Genomic DNA, 15,064 nt, shown 5'->3' with positions numbered 1-15,064 from the left:
GACTTTGACCATTTTTGATGAATTATTTTTAGAAATAGAAGCATTTTTAGAGAAATTATCTTAAGAAAGTTCATAGGGAAGTTGAGAATGTGGGAGTTGATTCTTTTAGAACTAGGGTGAGCATACACTTATTAACCAAGCCAGCACACTTTAAGGGTAAAGAGGGGTGATACTTACAATAGGTCAGTAATAATAGGCATAGATGGGGACTGTGATAAACAAACCAGGATATGTCTGGTCACTTCACTGAACTCTATATGCTTATGCAACCTTTAGAAAGACTTCATGTACCCCAAGAGGTGCGTATATTCAATTTGAAAACCATGCCCCACGTTGCAGACTTGGGAACATGTGCTAACATTTATTCAGCAAATACCATGACCCAAGAATGGTATTATGTGATTTCTTTGCTTTATATTAGTTAATCCTACAAGATGCTGTATATAGATACTTTATCTCTATTTTACAGACAAGGAAAATGAAGTATAATGAAATTAAGAAATGTGTCCAAGTCTACATAGCTCGTAAATGATTGAACTTAAATTAGTCAGCAGAATCCTAAAATTGTGCCCCTTTAAACTTTACTGTGAGGCTCTTAAAGTGGTGTCAGCAAAAATAATCATGAAGTAAGGGAAACTGACACTATCCAGTTTTCATTACAAAAATTATTTTGCTGACTCATTCCTTTTTTCAGATTTTCATATTATTTACTCTATTCATTTCTAAGATGCTAATATGTATCAGAAACTCTCTTAGTACTTAAAAAAAAGCTTTATTTCATGTTTACCACTGCCCTGGGTCATAGGTCTTACCCTTAAGAACAAATAAACTCAAAAAAAGAAGGGATATAATCAGGGTCACACAGCTAGAAGGTGAAATGGTTTAGTTTAAACCTAGTTCTTTTGGTCAAGAGTTCCTAGAAATGTGTAGCATAAATGTTGAAGTAAAAATAAAATATAAAATATTAAAAAATATAAAATATAAATATGTATTTATATATATAAAAATATAAAAAATAAAATTTAGATGAATTATAGCAGCTCTATATTTTTCAGCAACCCTTGTACCACACACAACTTCAGGTTTCCCAAGAAATTCTTATTACAATGTAATCTCTAATATCATTAAAATGTCTTTACCTAATGCCACCTAACCGTGAATATTGACAAATTAGTCTTTTTTTAAAATTTTATTTTATTGTTATGTTAATCACCATACATTACATCATTAGTTTTTGATGTAGTGTTCCATGATTCATTGTTTGCATATAACACCCACTGCTCCATTCAATATGTGCCCTATTTAATACCCATCACCAGGCTAACCCATGCCCCCATCCCCCTCCCCTCTAGAACCCTCAGTTTGTTTCTCAGAGTCCATAGTCTCTCATGGTTCATTTTCCCCTCTGATTTCCCCCTCTTCATTTTTCCCTTCCTACTATCTTCTTTCTTTCTTTTTTTTTTTTTAAATATAATGTATTATTTGTTTCAGAGGTACAGGTCTGTGGGGAGATTCATCAGTTTTACACAATTCACAGCGCTCACCACAGCACATACCCTCCCCAATGTCCATCACCCAGCTACCCCATCCCTCCTACCCCCCACCACTCCAGCAACCCTCAGTTTGTTTGCTGAGATTAAGAATTCCTCATATCAAGGAGATCATATGATACATGTCTTTCTCTGGTTGACGTACTTCGCTCAGCATAATACCCTCTAGTTCCATCCACGTCATTGCAACGGGCAAGATTTCGTTTTTTTAATGGCTGCATAATATTCTATTGTATATATGTGTGTGTATATATGTATATATATATACACACACATATATATACAGGAATATATATAATGGAACATATATAATGGGATATATATATATATATATATACCACATCTTCTTTATCCATTCATCTGTTGATGGACATCTTGGCTCTCTTCATAGTTTGGCTATTGTGGACATTGCTGCTATTGTGGACATTGGGGTGCACGTACCCCTTCAGATCACTACATTTGTATATTTGAGGTAAATACCCAGTAGTGCAATTGCTGGGTCATACGGTAGCTCTATTTTCAACTTTTTAAGGAACCTCCATACTGTTTTCCAGAGTGGCTAAACCAGCTTGCATTTCCACCAACAGTGTAGGGGTGTTCCCCTTTCTCTGCACCCTCACCAACATCTGTTGTTTCCTGACTTGTTAATTTTAGCCATTCTGACTGGTGTGAGGTGGTATCTCATTGAGGTTTTGATTTGGATTTCCCTGATGCCAAGTGATGTTGAGCACTTTTTCATGTGTCTGTTGGCCATTTGGATGTCTTCTTTGGAGAAGTGTCTGTTCATGTCTTCTGCCCATTTCTTGATTGGGTAATTTGTTCTTTGGGTGTTGAGTTTGATAAGTTCTTTATAGAATTTGGATACTAGCCCTTTATCTGATATGTCATTTGAAAATATCTTCTCCCATTCTGTCGGTTGTCTTTTGGTTTTGTTTACTGTTTCCTTTGCTGTGCAGAAGCTTTTTATCTTGATGAAGTCCCAATAGTTCATTTTTGCCCTTGTTCCCCTTGCCTTTGGCGATGTTCTAGGAAGAAGTTCCTGTGGCTGAGGTGGAAGAAGTTGCTGCTTGTGTTCTCCTCTAGGATTTTGATGGACTCCTGTCTCACATTTAGGTCTTTCATCCATTTTGAGTCTATTTTTGTATGTGGTGTAAGGAAATGGTCCAGTTTCATTCTTCCACATGTGGCTGTCCAATTTTCCCAACACCATTTGTTGAAGAGACTGTGTTTTTTCCTTTGGACATTCTGTCCTGCTTTGTCAAAGATGAGTTGACCATAGAGTTGAGGGTCCATTTCTGGGCTCTCTATTCTGTTCCATTGATCTATGTGTCTGTTTTTGTGCCGGTACCATACTGTCTTGATGGTGCAGCTTTGTAATAGAGCTTGAAGTCCGGAATTGTGAGGTCACCAGCTTTGCTTTGCTTTTTCAACATTCCTCTGGCTATTCAGGGTCTTTTCTGGTTCCATACAAATTTTAGGATTATTTGTTCCATTTCTTTGAAAAAAGTGGATGGTATTTTGAAAGGCATTGCATTAAATATGTAGTTTGCTCTAGGTAGCATTGACATCTTCACAATGAATGGGTCAACCAGAAAATTAAAGAAGAATTTTAAAAAAATTCATGAAAACAAATGAAAATGAAAACACAACTGTTCAAAATCTTTGGGATGCAGCAAAGGCGGTCCTAAGAGGAAAGTATATAGCAATACAAGCCTTTCTCAAGAAATAAGAAAGGTCTCAAATACACAACCTAACCCTACACCTAAAGAAGCTGGAGAAAGAACAGCAAATAAAGCCTAAACCCAGCAAGAGAAGAGAAATAGTAAAGATCAGAGCAGAAATCAGTGAAATAGAAACCAAAAGAACAGGAGAACAATTCAATGAAACTAGGAACTGGTTCTTCGAAAGAATTAACAAGATTGATAAACCCTGGCCAGACTTATCAAAAAGAAAAGAGAAATGACCCAAATAAATAAAATCATGAATGAAAGAGGAGAGATCACAACCAACACCAAAGAAATACAATTATAAGAACATATTATGAGCAACTCTATGCCAGCAAATTAGATAACCTGGAAGAAATGGATGCATTCCTAGAGATGTATCAACTACCAAAACTGAACCAGGAAGAAATAGAAAACCTGAACAGACCCATAACCACTAAGGAAATTGAAGCAGTCATCAAAAATCTCCCAAGAAAGAAGAGCCCAGGGCCAGAATTCCCAGGGGAATTCTACCAAACTTTTAAAGAAGAATTAATACCTATTCTTCTGAAACTGTTCCAAAAACTAGAAATGGAAGGAAAACTTCCAAACTCATTTTATGAGGCCAGCATTACCTTGATCCCCAAATCAGACAAAGACCCATCAAAAAGGAGAATTACAGACCAATCTCCCTGCTGAACATGGATGCAAAAATTCTCACCAAAATACTAGTCAATAGGATCCAACGGTACATTAAAAGGATTATTCACCAGGACCAAGTGGGATTTATTCCTGGGCTGCAAGGTTGGTTCAACATCCACAAATCAATCAGTGTGATACAAGACATTAATGAAAGAAAGAACAAGAACCATATGATCCTCTCAATAGATTCAGAAAAAGCATTTGACAAAGTACAGCATCCTAAAACTCTTCAGAGTGTAGGGATAGAGGGTACATACCGCAATATCATAAAAGCCATCTATGAAAAACCCACAGCGAATATCATTCTCAATGAGGAAAAACTGAGAGTTTTCCCCCTAAGTTCAGGAACATGGCAGGGATGTCCACTATCACCACTGCTATTCAACATAGTACTAGAAGTCCTAGCCACAGCAATCAGACAACAAAAAGAAATCAAAGGCATCCGAACCAGCAAAGAAGAAGTGAAACTCTCACTCTTTACAGATGATATGATACTTTATGTGGACAACCCAAAAGACTCCACCCCAAAACTGCTAGAACTCATATAGGAATTCAGTAAAGTGGCAGGATATAAAATCAATGCACAGAAATCAGTTGCATTTATATACACCAACAACAAGACAGAAGAAAAAGAAATTAAGGAGTCGATCCCATTTACAATTGCACCCAAAACCATAAGATACCTAGGAACAAATCTAACCAAAGAGGCAAAGAATCTGTCCTCAGAAAAGTATAAAATACTCATGAAAGAAATTGAGGAAGACACAAAGAAATGGAAAAAACATTCCATGCTCATGGATTGGAAGGACAAATGAGTTTTAAATGCTCTTCTCAATCATAGAAGAGCTGTCAAGTGGTTCTGGGCACAGAGAATGCTGTTGTTTTCAGTTCTTAGTATTTTGATTACCAGGAGTCCAAAAGCTCAGAGCATCAATTTAATATCTGAAAATCAACTGTAGTAGATTAAAGAATTAATGTTCCTTTTTATAATAGTATTGCCAGAAAACATTTATAAAGAAAGTTACCTGTGTTGAGTTTCTGGTTCACTTATGAATATCGTTGTTAATCACCACCTGTAATTGTCTTTTGAATCTAACTCCAAATTTTAATGCAGTTAGATTTGCTGAGGCATTTAGCAAGCTACGGTCTCTATTTGCATTGAAATGTGTCTTAAAAATATGAATAGGGATCTAAAATTCAGTTATATACATTTACTAAATGTATATGAAAGAATATGGTGGGTGAGTTATATTGGTTTTCTCAAATCTGAAACTCCATTTCCTGTTAAGCTGTTAACTTGTCATTAATTGTCTCTGACTGAATTTTCAGACAAAACATAGTGATGCATTTTTCACCTATCTCTCTTCTCCTTTTTTCTTCTCTCTCTTTCTCTCACTCTCTTACACACACATACACAGGCACACACACATGACTAATATTTGAAAAGCTCACTTTGTGTTTTGTGCACCACATAAGCTCTTTAATAGTCTTAAATACCTTTACTTTTTCCTAGCCATATAACATTAGTTGCCTGCCCTAATTCATTACCAAAAAATTGAACTACATTGTGATACAAAATGAATCAATGCGAAGATTGATGTTAAAAGTAAAAGATGGACTTACTTTTGTTTTCTTGGAGATTTCTTTCCCTGCATTTGATCCAAAATAGTTACCAGAAAGTTATTTTAATGTTTCCTGTTCTATTTAATTTTACTGAAATCTGGCAATTTAATTTTATTGGCAAATGCCACCAGCTGCCAGACTAGTCTTCCTAAAACACCACTATATTGTATTGTTTCCTTTTTTAAGAACTTATTTCCCTGCTTCCTACTGTACTGTGTTATATCCAAATTCCTTTTAAAAATCTGATTGTAATCTATAGACCACATTTTTTAATGGTTCCCCATGTTCACACCCAGTCACCTTCTCCATTTTCAGCCCTGTGCCTTTTTATAAATTCTATTAGGAAAAGCAGGGAAACTATTTTCAGTGTAAAATGATGAAAAGGTAGCCAATATTCTGAAGCCTCTTAGTTTCCTTTCAGCGACCTACTATGGTCACAGACACCCTTTTTATGCACTTGTCTGGCCAGAGTATAGAGAGACTATAGGCAAACAGTCACATTCCACTACTAACTGGGGTTTTGACTCTTAACGTATTAGTTTCCTGGTGAGCTGGCCTAGACCACATGTGGCTCACGACAACTCCTCTGAGAGAGAGGATAAGAAATAGAGATACTTTTTCACCACATAAACTATGTGGAATCTTTGATGTTCAGGATACCAAAGATATATCAGTGAGCAGAATGCAGAGGAAAGCTTGCCCTTCGATGCTATATTTATTATCCTTTCTTGAGTCACATCAAAAGACCTGTCTTCTACTACTACAGCCCAATTTTATCTTTTTCTTCAAGAGAAAGTTAAGATAGCCTTAAACAGCCTCAAGAAGGAAGTGTGCATGGGAAACAATTCCTATTTTTTCCTTGAAGGCAAGTTAAAAAAAATGTCACATTAAGTGCAGTTTTCCTTGATGATCTTGGTCCTCCATTCATTTATTCATTTAATGAATATTCACAGAACACCTAATATGTAATATACCTTCTAGGAATTCAGGACATACTAGACATACTAAACAAAGACCAACCAAATGAGAAAGCAAATACTATTTATTCTGAGTTTGCTATAGTAAAGGAGGCAGCTACTGTTGCTTGCATTTGGGCAGAGAGATTCAAAGGAAATGGGAAAGCTTTACAGTGGAAAATAAGGATGGCTTCAGGTCTGATTGAAGGGGAAGCTAGAGGTGGGCTTGACTAGAAGTGGGATATCCTATGTGACTGGCTAAGGGGCACATATTTGGCTTTCTCTGGATGGTCCTAAGTTGGAAACAGAGACAGAAATTGGGGAAGCTGTCAGTTATTAATGAAGTCCTGGTCATTTGGGGATGATTGTTGTAGAAATTATTGTTTAGCTTCCTAGACTGTCACTAGAGATAGAAATCTGGCTTCCTGCAAGTCTGACTTACAGCAAGCTTGCTTCCTGGGTTGTTTATTATAGATAAAGGGATGGGTTTCCTGGGTAAGCTGCTGCAGGTTTTAGGTCCAAGTTCTATTATTATATATGGTCTGGCCATTGTGCATTTGTATGTTCACTCTCTTAATAGTAAACAAAGAAATCTAGCCTTTCTAAAGTGTACATACTACAAGGGATCTTACACTGACTTCTTTCTCTAGATCTTTTTGCACTTATCGTTTCATACAGTTGGTAAATAATATATAGTCATTTTCTTTAATTATTGGCATTTCACAATTTGTGACTTTATTATGTCCATACATAATATTAAAATATGCATTATTTATTTAAGATATTTATTGACCACCTACTATATGCCAAGAGCTATTACAGGCAGTGAAGATTCAATAGCCATCAAATCTTGCCCTCATTGAGCTATGTCAGATAAGAGGGACACAAATAATAATCATAGTAAATAAAATAATTTTTCTTTGTTATAAGATGATAAATGTCAAGGACAGAGGTTTAGAAAGATAAACAGAGTTACATGGTTTGCAAGCGTAAATAGATTTGAGTCAGGGCTGACCTCAAACAGAAAATGACATTTGAACAAAGACATGAAGGAAGTGAAGGTAAAAGCCATAAGAACATCTAATGAATGAGAATCCTAGGCAGAGAGAACAGCTAGAACAAAATCCTTAAGTGAGAACTTTCATGACATTTTCGTGAAACAGCAAGAAAACCAGTATGGCTGGAATGAAGAGAATGAGGGGGAGAATAATAGAAGAGGGAAAAGCAGAGACAAGTTGAGAGATTATATACATTCTTATATGGACCACCATAAGGCCTTTGGCTTTTTATGAAGCACAGAAAGGGGAGTCACTGTGGATTTTAAGCAGATGAGTGACATGACTCACAATTTATTATTATCTCTCCATTTGTTATATGGAGAAGGCAGTAGGGCTAGGGAGGGGTGAGGGTGGAGAAAAGAAGACCAAATTAAGGACAGTTTTGCAGAAATCCAGGTAAAGCAGAATGGTGCCTTAGACAACCTTAGTAGCAGTGAAGGTGGTAAGTGGTCAACTTCTACACATGTGCCTGTTAAATGATTAAAATAGCAAGCCAAACCTCTGGAGAATTATTTACAAATGGATAACAAAAGGTACCAAGGGAGTGGAATAGTGCCCAGTTTTAAACATGCCAGGTCTTTATTCTAGAGTGATTTAGTAACAATGTAGCTTTGCTAACTTATGTTCTAACCATATTGGAAAAGAATCCTAATTTTTATTTCACGATAACAGAATCAATTTGCAAACATTACTTAGCATATTTACAATAAATCCTATCCTGATAAAAATTAAAACAGGTAAACTTGGTATAGTGAAAATTGTGTCTTCTCTGTGGTACTTTTAAGAGTCCTTTAATAGCTGGAAGAACCCCCTCCCCTTGCCCCCTGCCCCAGAGCTCTGAACAAGTAAAGGAGACGTGCTTTGGACTTTTGGAGAAAACCATTGTGAAGAATCAAATAACTTTGAATGACTAACCTACGGATTGGTCTCTACTCACAAATGGGAAAATGAGGCCTGAGACTATAAGCATTTCAAAAATACATCCTGGATACCTCGAGACTGGCCACTGGTTCCCTAGATTATATGTCTGGTGTTAGTTATTTAAAGATCTTTCTCAGCAATGACCCAAAATTCATAATAATCTTTCCTCCATGGAGGCCAAGATTTTAATTCAAAAGATCTTTCCTCTCCTGAAGCCTCATGAAGATCTGACAGAGTATAAAAGGTGACCTGTTCTTTCTCTATTTCATCCGTATTAACTCCTAACCTTTCCTGTAGTCTCTTTATCTGGACTCGAGTGCTTCTCAGACAAGCTAGGCTTCCACTAATCTACCTGTCCCTACTAGGTGTTTGCATGTGTTACATTCTATGTGGTTTTTAGTCTAATTTTCCTACCTTTTTCTGAGAATGCCAATTTTTAGCCAGTATTGGTTGTGAGTTCCTATATACAGACACAGCATATTCTCCCAACGAACATTTATTGAGTTATAATATGCCAGGCATAGAGCCAGGGACTGGAGAAACCAGAGTACATAAGAAAGAATATCAGTAGCTGCCCTAGAAGAACTTACAGTCTGGTGGCTGTTGTCATATTCATTTCTGTTTCCCTGACACCACACCCAGGGTGTGGGGCAGCAACTAATGTAGTGTTTGCCATGTGCTGGGCACTTTATATGTCAACCTTGAATTTCACAGCCTTCTATTATCCTCATTTCATCAATGGCAGGTATGAGAATTAGCAAGAATAGATTGCCCAGGTCTCAAGAGCAAAACTGAGTTTCAAATAAATCTGTCTGACTCCAAAATCAATGATCTTTCCACTAATGAGGTTTATGGGCACTTAATATCCAAGTTTGTAAAAAACCAACTGAAAGAAATAAAAAGAGAGATTTAAAAATAAACTGATCCATTATTTACTTATCTGGGAATTGAAGTCTATTCTTAATCATCTACTTTATTTATGTCTATTTTAATACTAACCTAGGCATACATAATTAGGAAGGATAAATAGAAGTAAAAATGAAATAACTAATGAAGCATCAGTACCTGAGAATGTCCCCAAAGAGCATTAATACTTGACAAGCTCTGTGATGTAAGACAAGTATTAGACCATACACTAACAATTTAAAAGTCTTTAAAGGTAAATCAAACTTTTTCCCCTAATGGTAAAATGATTCATGCCAGCATTTGGAAAATGGGAAGTAGCAGATGAGTTGGGAGGCAATGCATCCATCCATGGGAAAACTGGAAGACCAGCATTAGGGGAAGCAGAAGAAAACACTCTGTCAACAACACACTGACTGTTGGCCAGACATCAGTAAGGACAGCAGTGCTGAATTACTAGCGTCCTGCCCACACTGTGAAGAAGGGAAGTTTATTGTCTTCATTTTATAGAGGGTAGACTGAGGCCTACAGTAACAGATAGGTCTCAATCCCAAAGCTGAGACGAAGGCCCATCTCGTTGACTTTCCATGTTTTCTGCTAGATCACATAACCTCCCTGGATAGTTTTATTAAACTAATTATGATTTAGCTCTTCATGCTGGCTGACTTGAGATTTTAAATATAGATAAACTTTAATAATAAGGGTGAATGGTTTTAATTACCAAAAGCTAACCCTTGTGGTGAATGGTTTTAATTATCAAAAGCTAACCCTTAGAGTATTGTACTGGCAAAGAATGCTCCACAACATCTTGGTCTGTAAGGAAATAGAAGAAACTTTATCCTTATCCTACTCTTTAGGACTCTGCACACCATTTTCCAGCAGTTTTGAGTGGGGCATAAATAGCTTTTATTGATTTGATTAGTTCAAATCCATTCATAGCCCTTTATCTTCTGATAGTTTTTCTTCACCAAAACCGCCATGTAGGTGCTATAGCTTACTGCTCTGTCAAAAGATGTGCTCAGTGGCAGCCACTGAAACACATGTGATACATAATGCAATACTATTCAAATTTATTTAATTTGTATCATATAACTGAAAAAGCAAAAGCCTTCAGATAGGTTATTACAATAGGAATACCTCTTAAATACTAAAAGGGTTTGGTGTCTGTACTTTATGTACATGGCTTTATATAATGTGGCTTTATCAGTCCTGTCTCATATTTATGGGAATTTGTATTTTCAATGGGGAAAGTGGGGAAACTTTTCTTAAAATTAAAAGAATTTCTGCCCCATTGTAGATCTTTTTTAAAGTGTTGATAAAATAGTTCCTTCCCTAAAAATAGAAAAATGAATTACTTAGGAGCAAAGGTTTCCTTCTGTAAACTCCCAAGTTTGACTTAACTGGGTAGAGGAGGTTTTTTAGTACATTTAAAGCTGGGAAATAACATTAAATGGAACAAGGAAGAAGACACGTTTCAACAAAATAAAAATCTATAGTGGTACAGGTAAAATACTAAGAAATTTGACTCCATCAAAATTAAACTTATTACTGAAAAAGCAGCAATAAGAGAACAAGAGGTTGCTTTTACTTTGAAATAGGTCCCAAATAAAACTCTTTATGTTTTAGTTTTTGTTTTGTATCACATATGTGCTTTTTTAGCGGCCAGTGACATACTTAAATGTATGCTTGGTAAAATTTCTATTCTAATCTTCTTTTCTTTACTATTCAAGATAAACCTACTATTCAGTAGGTTTTCCTTACCTTTGTCATTGTGGACTGCATTGTCTTAAATTACATGGTTTTTAAAAGAGTGGGCTCTATGTGGACTCAGAGACGGGTCGAAACTCAATCTGCCACTCGCTAGATGTTTTGACCTTAAATTCTCTATGTCTCTATTTCCACATCCTTATTTCATAGAACTAATTTTACAGGTTTTAGTGAGGATTAGATGAACCAACAGACATTCAGTACCTAGTGTAGTTAATACTCAATAAAGGTTATCGATTATGGATGCAAACAAACCCACCCTATGACATGTCTCTACAGATCCTACTTCATTCCACACCAGGGAATTTAAGAGCTTTAGATAAGCAAAAACAATCACCTTTTACAGCTTTTAAGGAAAGCAAATATTTATTTGAACACTTCTAGTACTGTTGTTTATGACAAGAAGCAGGAGGCACCTGGAAGTCTCAAATTTCCTTCTGTCTCCAATAACCCCCTCTGGCTTAGACCCATCAGTCAGCACCAAGTCAAACAATCAGGTTAAGAGCCTCTGCTTTAGGATCAGAATTCAGTCTGCTGCCTTGGATGCTCTAAGATCTCTCAAATCCAGGACTCTGTCCTCTCTCTCAGTCAGATGCTGTCCTTGTCAGAACATCTCTTCCCTCCCCCAGAAAACCAAGATTCCTTATAGCCCTATTATCCTCAGGCTTTTAGCTCTCCTTTTGCTCACCATTTCCCCTTCAGAGTAGATCTGGATCTTTTCTTTGCATAAAAAGAAGTTCTGCTAAAGTGTTTTTCCTCAAACATAGGAACAGTTTTTCTGAGAGTTGAATTTTACCAACAGTCTTGGTACAATAGCTGCAGGCTGCAGGCAACTTTTGAATGACATATTTCTGATCCTGGTATAAAGTGTTCATATGATGCTGCGATAAGAGTTCTTATAGAATAGAGGAGAAGCCAAAGGAGTTGGTCATTAATTTTAAGCTGGGTTCTTGAATTATGCAGGCAGACATGGCAGGTAGGCACAACTCAGTCTAATACGACTGGAGAATTGCAAGCTATTGGGTATAGATGGAAAGCAGACTGCAGTGGGGAAATGGGGCTAGGGTGGCAGGCAAGGGTCAGGGGATAGAGGACCATAAATGGCATAAGGGATTTGGACTTTTTCTAGGGAAACTGTCCTTTCAACCCCGAATGCACATAAGAACCATCTGAGAAGCTTTTTTTTTTAAAGATAAAATTTTCCAAGTCCCACTCCAGACCTATCAAATCAGAATACTTACAAGTAAGGCTACTCTACCCTTTCCTCTCCTCTCTCTCCTCTCCTCTCTCTCCTCTCCTCTCCTCTCCTCTCCTCTCCTCTCCTCTCCTCTCCTCTCCTCTCCTCTCCTCTCCTCTCCTCTCCTCTCCTCTCCTCTCCTCTCCTCTCCTCTCCTCTCCTCTCCTCTCCTCTCCTCTCCTCTCTCTCCTCTCCTCTCCTCTCCTCTCCTCTCCTCTCCTCTCCTCTCCTCTCCTCTCCTCTCCTCTCCTCTCCTCTCCTCTCCTCTCCTCTCCTCTCCTCTCCTCTCCTCTCTCTCCTCTCCTCTCCTCTCCTCTCCTCTCCTCTCCTCTCCTCTCCTCTCCTCTCCTCTCCTCTCCTCTCCTCTCCTCTCCTCTCCTCTCCTCTCCTCTCCTCTCCTCTCCTCTCCTCTCCTCTCCTCTCCTCTCCTCTCCTCTCCTCTCCTCTCCTCTCCTCTCCTCTCCTCTCCTCTCCTCTCCTCTCCTCTCCTCTCCTCTCCTCTCCTCTCCTCTCCTCTCCTCTCCTCTCCTCTCCTTCCTCTTGCTCTTTCTTCTTTCTTTCTTTCTTTCTTTCTTTCTTTCTTTCTTTCTTTCTTTCTTTCTTTCTTTCTTTCTTTCTTTCAGAGAGAGAGAGAGAGCATGAACGGCGAGGGGGGCAGAGGGAGAGGGAGAAGCAGACTCCCGCTGAGCAGGGAGCCCTGTACAGGCTCTGTCCCAGGAGCCTGCGATCATTACCTGAGCCAAAGGCAGATGCTTAACTGACTGAGCTACCCAGGCACCCCTACTCTACTTTTCTTAATCCAGACCTGCACTTACTGCTTCCCTCATGTCACTGGAACAAAAATTGATATAAAAATAAAAACAGAGAGACTTCATGGCTTTTAAAAGTTGCCATGGAATTTCATACTGAACATGAATTATATGGAAACATAAGCACTGTGTAAAGGTCCTAGCTGGTCAATAATTACGTGTTTGATTGAGCTCCTTTCAGCATTTAGATATTAGAATTGTTCTGTATTTATTTTTACTCCTTTGATGATTTTCAAATATTCTCAAGTCTTCATCATGAGGTTATGTCATAATCATATGTACATATATATGTGTATGTATGCACAAGATCTAGTCAAGGAGATTGATGCAAAATAGAGAATACAAATATTATAATACTACTTTCTCATAGTCCATGATAATGGAGGTAAAACTGGTATGATCCCCATGATCTGCTGCTAGAGCATCTTTAAGAGAAAGATGGTACAGTCCAAATGGGGTTGTAGAATCCACTTCCACATTGAAGAGATGGGCCTGATCCTAAATGGTTAAGTCAGTTGGACTTCAAATTACCAGAATATTCAACATACCAGAAATAAGCCAAAGCACATAGAACCTGTCATCTCTCTTTGGCTCTCTGTATTGGTCATGAGTCCTAATGATTTGTCTCATAAGCGTCTTTCTTTGGCTTACCTACAGTCCACACCCACTGCAGCTGACCTAGTTCAGGTTCTCACTTTCTCTTGCTTATACTCAGGCAAGTCTTGTCACTGTACTTGCAGCCTTCAGCTACTTCCTAATATAATCTTCTATGCATTTGAACTGTATCCGGAAACATGCTGATGCATGGGGGATTTCCAAAATGTAAGGTGACATTTATTGTTTTTATACTTTAAGCTTTTAATTACTTTATTTTTTACTTGGTCAGGTTCAGATTCCTTGATCTTGCATAGAAGGCTATGTTAGGCCATAGCCAGTTTTTAATTCTGATGACTGAATAAGAAATGGAAATCCAAAGAATGTAATACAGGCTTCAGCTAGGATTGCTTTACATGGGAGTAAATGAACCTTTGAGTGGTGACTTAGTCTCTCCCTCAGCCCAATGTGATAAAAGCTAGAAGCCTCCATAGTTTCTCTGCTATCTGACTTTTTACTCCCCATAGCCCACACTGCCTCTCACTTTTAGATCAGTGTGGGACCAGAGCCTACTTTACTCACTTATTTCCTCATTCACGTATCCTTTCATGAGTTGCTTGCTGACATTTATACATTCTTTTCCTTTCAAGTCTGCTACACTACACTTTAGTCCAGGCTCTCAAAACTACTTATAGTTCCCTCAAAACACAATGCCTGTACAAGCCTCCTTGCTTTGTTCTCCAGTCCCCTTCATCTAAATATAACTCATCCATTGCATAATTTTTCTGAGAAATCTTCACAGATGCTTCCTTTCTCCTCCAGACTGGGATAGGCCTACATCCAATCTGCCCCCATAGCACTCTGTAATGGCTCTATCAGAGTGCTGATCACAAGCTACTAAATGTCAGAATCTCCCTTTACACTCTAAAGTCCTTGAGAGTGGGATGTATTTTATTTATCTTCGTATGCTCATGCCTACTACCAGGCCTGCCATATTCACACACTCAGTGATTGTTTATGGAACGGAATTATAAACAACTTTTTTTTGAGTGATTGCAATTGCAATGTCAGATATTAGTGTTCCCTATTAAGATATGTACACAGTTGCAATTTTCCCCAGAAGAGATATTGCTGCAAAAAAGGAGGACACTTCTATTCTTATTCTCATTCAACTCTATCCATTAACAACATGTCTGTGCAAGTTTTGCAGAGTGATGATGATGGTGACAACAACGATTAAT

The sequence above is a fragment of the Zalophus californianus genome, chromosome 2, assembly GCF_009762305.2.
Source record: "Zalophus californianus isolate mZalCal1 chromosome 2, mZalCal1.pri.v2, whole genome shotgun sequence".
In the NCBI taxonomy this organism is placed as follows: domain Eukaryota; kingdom Metazoa; phylum Chordata; class Mammalia; order Carnivora; family Otariidae; genus Zalophus; species Zalophus californianus.
Note: the sequence above shows the minus strand (reverse complement) of the source record.